Here is a 6,995-nt window from a genome sequence, read left to right on the forward strand (position 1 = left end):
GCTTTAAACAGTGAATGCGGAGAGGGGGGCGGGCCCTCTTTAAAATTACTAAAACAATCGCAATCGCTTTGCTTGTGTTTCATTCTCATTGACTTGCTGCCACCTCCTCCACTTGAAAGTTCCGTGTAATTAAGAAACACATTTCCAAAAACAATAAACTATGCCCATTATATGGTCGAAAGTATATCAAACAACAACAAATACCAAACAAAAACTATGCAAAACATTTTCGAATTTTTAGATACCAAGTCGAAATTGTGACACAATTACACAAATATCATGAATAGATCAAACAAGAAAAATAGTAGGAAAATGATTTCTGTTTCCCGTGAATAACTATAAATCATAATGATCTGTTAAACTCTGTCTAATTATGATGAACTAACTAATTTTGAATAGGAATTTACCTATAATACTTGGAATATACTTGAGGGAACTGAAACTGAGACGAATTCTTTGAAATAATTCTAAAATAGAAGGTGTGCATATCATAATGTTTATCAGTTGTTATAGGAAAACAACTGTTACTCAAATTTCATTAGGAATTTAGATTGGTTTAGTATATTGAAAATGATTCCAAAAGAAGCACATTCCTGAACAATTATTGTTAAATGTGATACCCGTTTAAACTCTAGAAAATGGGCTACAGGTAAGTAAGTAACTCGAATTATTTAGTATGTAGATACATATGTCGTAGTGTTTATGTCCATGTGAACTACTATGTATGGTATAGGCATGAGTTTTATTTTTCATCTATGTACATATATATACCTACATATATTTTGTGTTGTTGTTGTTGTTTTTGGTTTACTTAGCATTTTACGTTGCTTGTTTTTCAGTTTGTACGGTGCAAAAGAAAAACATGTGTGCGGCAGCAGTTTGAAAGCGGCATAAAACCTACATACATACAGATATATGTATATATTATGTATGTATGTATGTACATAACATGCATGCATCTGTATCTTTATCTACATATATATAAATGTATCTACAATATTCAAGTATGTATGTATGTATGTATCTATAAAGCAATGAAAATGCTGAGGCGTTAAAAAAATAGAGCGCACAGTTGTTATTTTTATATTTTTAATTGTTATTACTCTGTTTGCCCCTTTATTGTTGTTGTTGTTGTTGGTGCCGCTGCTGTTGCTACTGTTGGTTGTGTGTGCATTTGGAGCATTGAATTCTGATATTGTACCCCCAAAGCAGAGTAAAAAACAGAACAAAACAATTTCTTGCTTAATTTGTTTTAATTGAGCTTGAAACATGAGGCAAGCATTTGATCAAGTCCCTGCACTTGCCTTGGGTTTATACATTTTAGCAGTAACATACAAAATACGAAATCTGTATAAATAAATAAATTGAATTTCAATAGCCACATCAATTTCTACCACCTGTCTTACGTAACGAGTTAGTTAAAGAAAGAAATCCAAACTTTTTGAATATTTACGAAAACTCAAAACCCAAAAGAGATTTGTAAATTTCCCCCACTGATATTTCAAGACATATGGACACATGTAGCTTATATGAAGATCGGTGGAACCCAAATCAAGTGCCAAAGATAACCAACAGACACCCAAAACAGTTTTTCAATTATGCAACTGACATTTCTCATTAAAAGACCATACAAAACTTAATTAAAGAAAATATATACAAATATATGAATATACAAATTGCCATGCAAAAATCTCAGTTACTTTTGATCTCTCTTTCGAAAGTTGCTCTGGCCAACAGAGCCCCGAAAGCGGCCCCAAACAACATTGTTGATTCGCGTTTCTGTCCATCAAGTGCAAAACCCAATTAACAAATACAGCTCAATTAATCAAATATGCAAAAAAAAAAAAAAAAATAATAATAAAAAATAAAAGAATTTGCAGTATATAAAAAATAAAACTGTTAATGTTTATAAAAGAAACATATGTATATGTACATATGTATGTGTAAGAGTTTCCTCCCACTCCCCTTAATAAAATGCAAAATGCAGTTGCAAGCAAAACGCGTTATAAGCCAATTTGAAACATGTCCAAAATGGGTGCCCCGGTACTGCCCACAAATGATTCAAGTGACCGAGTTACAAATCAGTTTTGAATGAATTTTGAATGAATCGTTGTTGTGGTTGCTGCTGCTGGTTGTTGTTGTTATTGTTGCTGTTGTTTGTTGTATTGAAAATGAATGTGCACGCAGCACTCACTTGGAGCGGATGCAAAACGTCCACACGTCCGTCCACATGTCCACAATCCATATAATATACAAGAAAATACAAAAAAAAAAAAAAACAAAAACAAAAAAAAAATACTCGTATTTTTGTGCCCACACACGCATATACAGAGAATCGGAGAATGGAGCAGCATGGAGTGAAAATGAGCTTGGATTTCTTTATGTGGTCTCGTGGTCGTAGTCGTGGTCGAGGCATACCAAAAATGAAACACGCTAATAAGGTCAAAAGCTTGCTGAAGTGACATGAGCCACAGAGCGGGGTTAGCGGGTATAGCGGGGGAGTGTGCTAGTGGAGGGAGGGTGTATAGAAAGAATAACAATAACAACAAGAGATTTAAACGAGCATTGACATTTTCAGATAATGGTTAAAAAAAGGAAGAAGAAAAAACCGAAACGCCCACAAAATGGAGCGCCAGTGAAATTTGCCCCAAACAACAATCGAAACAAATGATCGACGATGGAAGTGAGAAATTGAAATACAAATAAAATATATTAACATACACCCCAAGAAAAAAAAAAAACAAAAATGGAGAAAAAACAGCAGCAGATTGAGAATTCCCTAGACAACCTTGAGATACTCTCTCTCTCCCCTCTCTTTGAAGAAATTTGTATGGAATACACTTCCTTATTAAATTTTATCTATCATGCAAATTCTTTAAATGATTTCCCAATTAGGGAAAGATATTTTGTGAGCAAGTAGGGGAAAGAGGGAGTATATATGATAGCTCCGATTGCTGTATCTGAAAGGCATTCCATTTGCTTTCAAGCTATTCCAAATATGCAATTGATGTAGACATTTTGGATGAAACCTGTTGACTACCGATGACGATGGAGATATCAATTGACTCTATCGTAGCATTAGAGATAAATCCCAACAACTCTCGTTGACAAGAATACGCGATACGTACATAAATGTAGATAGGCAACAAATCCAAGTGTTAAGTAGAAAATACAAGATTTTAAACAGCCAAGGCAGCTGCTCTGACTAGGCAAACAAGAAATATAGAATGAAATATACTACATACATAGGTATAAAAAAATAAATGTTTGTATGTTGGTGGGTATGATGTGATGTATGTATGTATGTATGTATGCATGTACATAGCCAGCGTAAAGTCAGGGGCAGACAACAACACAGTTGTTCGTCGTCTCTCAGCAGACGTCGTCGACTGCGGCAGAGCGATGAGGTAATATTTGCTGTTTGTTTTTTTTTTCTTCTTAAAAACGAACGAACACACATTCCAAAAAGGTTTTTTTTTATATGTATATATCATTTTGTTTTTTCGATCTGAAACGATGCGCAGACGCCGAGCACTCTTGAGACTGAAACTCATTGAATGTTTGCCTAATTACAGAATTGGTTTTACTTATTTATGGCATATATTTCGGTTGTTTGCTCTTCTTATGGGTAAAAATAACGCCATATGTCACGCACTAATACACGGAATCATGCTCCTATATGTATATAGTACATGTTGCTTGTTTGTATTGGTAGTATGAACAATCAGTCCCAGAGAATTGGCGATAACTGCTGACTGCTGCACTTGGCTAATACCTTTTTTTTTTTTTGAATATTTTTTTGTTTTGCTTTTCACTCAATATTTGAACACATACATATGTATAGAACGTAAAAAAAAAAACAAAATATGATAAATTCAATTAGATACGCAAAGTGTATATATATATATTCTTTATGTATATACGTGTGTGGGATATATACTCTATATATATGTGTATATATATATACGCTGTATTGCGATATCGGCCACGGCACACACACACACTAATCAAACGAAACGAATTGACACCGACGACGGGTAAAACTCAACTGAGGAGCTTGCGCCGAACGCTAGCGGCTCAGAGCGGGAGCCTCGCCACTGAGAGAATTCGACAAAGAGCGCGCGAGAGAATGAGAATTGGGGAGAGAGCGCCACCTGCTCTCTCTCGCTCTCATTGCTTGGCGATCGCGGCATCCAAAATGTAAACAAAACAAATTGTGGATGTGAAAATGGACCCCTTTTTCCCTCTTTTATTTTTTCTTGGCAGTGGGTGCCGCCAGCCACCTTCTCCTTCCACCTTCCCTTTGTTCTCCTTGCGATGACGACGATGACTAATTTCTTTCTACTTGATTATTACACTATGCAACAAGTCATCATCAATGGGGGGCCCTGTATACAATTGATCCTTTTGCTGGAATAATGATGAATCAGTGATTTATTTCAAATACACTTCCCAAAGTTCTAAAGACTATGCCACAGAAGGAGAGTGTGAGTAGTTTCGAGTTTGATTCGTTTTCAAAACTAATTCTCTTGAATTTTGATGACCATTTTTTTGCGATAAGATAAATAATTATGACTCGAACAACTTGTTAAGATGTGTATTATGTTAAGTCGATTGTTTTGGAGCTTTTGCTAATTATGTAAATTAGTAATATTGTTGAAAAACTTGTTGAACGGTGTTAAATGGTCTTTGTCTCACTTTTTCTTGCTCTTGTGTTCTCTGTTACACTCCCTCTCTCTCTCTCTCTTACTCTTTTTGTCTTACTCAATTGTTTATGGTGATGATGATGTTGGCCAAGAAGAGGAAACGACAAAGTGGAAGTGGAAGTCTTGTATTAGTCACTTTGAAATTACTTGGAATCAAAGATTAGTGTGTAAAAATTCAATTGATTGACAGAAATGTTTTCTATTTTAAGTATCTCTGTCTCGGATTTTTGTGTGTGTAAACAAATAAATGAAGCAAAACGAGTTTGAACGACGCCCCTTTGTTTTCAATTATGCTCAATTATTGACACAATCATTAGGCAATTGAGGCACATTGGGAGTGGGTACTGGGACTGGGACTGAGACTGCCGGGCCGGCAGACTACGACTTCAACTGCGACTGCGAGTTGGAATTAAAAAGTGAAATCTCTTAAGCAGCGGGAAGCCTGCACGAGTTGGATATCTTGAGGGTTGAGGATTTGGGTATTGGTTTTCTGGTTTAAGTTTGGCAAAGCAAATTCAAGTTAATTATGAAATTAAAGGCAATTCGCAAGCTGACAGCGGACTTCTTATACGTGTATATACGCGGGGTTTTCTTATCGTCTTAACTGCGTACTTAATGGAACTGGAATCATATTGGTATGTATCACTCCTCCACTCCTTTGCCTCTCTGGCCATGCAGTTTAATCACTCTGGCACTAACGCGATAAAGAAGTCAACGCCAAAGTTGATAATGTGGACACAAACAAACATACACACATATACATGCATAAATACATACACTTCAAGGCGCAGCCGGAGTCTCCTCCAAATGCCTCCAACTGTTGTGGTGGCCAGGGCGTTAATTGAATTATATTTCGTTTCGTTTCTTTTCATTCTTGCTTGCTTGCTGCTTGCTTTCAACCACCGAAGAACTGGGGCGTGTTGCAAGGCAGGTTCATGTTAGCGAAATAAAGTTGCATTTAATTAGCATAAAATGTACGCAAAGCACAAGCGAAACACACACACACTAACTCATTTACGCACGCACACATGCTTAGATGCGGGCGTAGGCGTCGTCCCCCTGGCTCTGTCCTTGCTATATTGGTTTTCCCCAGCTGTCATATGAAAAAAATTAAAGCGACCCGCTCCTGGAATGACGCGGAATTTGCGTGACCATGACAACAACAATAAAAAGGGCTACCGTCGCCGCCTTTGGAGCCCCAGCACTGGGGTGGTGAGGAGATGATGGTCGGGCAAAGGGGTTGCGGGTGGCCAGGCCAACAACAAAACTCAGAAGTGAGCCACAGCTGAATTTACTTTTGCCTTTTTTGTCACTCACAGCACAATTATATGTAGTTTTTTAACTTTGGCATAAGCCGGGCAACACTTAATTGTTGATAACTTACATAATTATATCAAACAGGATTAAAATTTGTAAACAATTTAAAAAAAAAAAATAATAATAAAAAAACTTTATAATTTCTTGTCAGTGTGACCGTTACCGAAGCGTCCGCGGTGTTGGGAAACATCCATGTTTTGGTTCAGTGTTGAAAAGTGGCGCCAATTTTACCAAATGCATTTGGTCAGCCTGCAAAAAGGGTCACACTTGATGTGGAAGCGCCAACTTTATTATTTGAATAACTTTTTGATTTTCATTTGGGAATTCCGACATCTTAAAGATGCTGACAATTTGTTTTGCCAAATCTCATACTCAAACAAAACATAGAGTGTGATTAATGGATGGCCATGGATTATAAGCGCGCCTTCCAACCCAAACCCATTCCATATTAAAACGATTTGATAAATTTGTCTGCCTTTCCTGCTTTTGTACGATCATCATTTCCGGCATGATTTTGATTCTGTCTTTGAGAGCCAGCCAAGTGTACCGGGCATAAGTTACAACAACCCCAAACAAAGATGGCAATCTTGTGCCAAAAACAAAAACTAGCGGGGGGAAAAAATACATGGTAATAGAAAATCATAAAATAAAAAGAAAATTCATGACGAAAACTGAAACTCAGCGGACCGCATATAGCGCCCAAAATTGTAGTCTCAGGGATTTGACTAAGCGCTTAGCGCTGTTGTTGTTTTTGGGGTTGCTCAGCGAAATAAAAATAAATTTAATGTTCCTGTTTTTGCCAGGGTTTTTCTTCTTTTTTTCATTGCCTTCGCTTTCCTTTTTCATTCAATTCATATGGATGTATGTATATATGTACATATATATGCGTAATTTATGCTGGCAAATATCTCGAGCATAAACAGGAAACAAGCGTCGTCCACGCTCCCAGGCCAGACCAGGCCATGACAGGCC

General features: G+C 36.9%; 1 protein-coding gene across 5 annotated transcripts in view; it reads right to left on the reverse strand.

Moving 5' to 3' along the window:
* Window positions 1-6,213, reverse strand: part of rhea (Talin_middle and talin-RS domain-containing protein rhea) — a 33,784-nt gene extending 27,571 nt beyond the window's left edge. For 3 of the 5 annotated variants that reach the window (XR_011032938.1, XM_068293997.1, XM_068294002.1), the window contains exon 1: window positions 6,091-6,213. The gene's annotated coding sequence lies outside the window, so the exon portion shown is untranslated. Of the gene's footprint in view, window positions 1-3,775; window positions 3,796-5,483; window positions 5,622-6,090 lie in introns of those variants that run through there. The other 2 variants (XM_068293999.1, XM_068293998.1) reach the window with 2 other exon arrangements.
* Between the last annotated feature and the right edge of the window lie 782 nt (window positions 6,214-6,995).

This window comes from Drosophila tropicalis, unplaced genomic scaffold (genome assembly GCF_018151085.1).
Source record: "Drosophila tropicalis isolate 14030-0801.00 unplaced genomic scaffold, ASM1815108v1 contig_805, whole genome shotgun sequence".
Taxonomy (NCBI): domain Eukaryota; kingdom Metazoa; phylum Arthropoda; class Insecta; order Diptera; family Drosophilidae; genus Drosophila; species Drosophila tropicalis.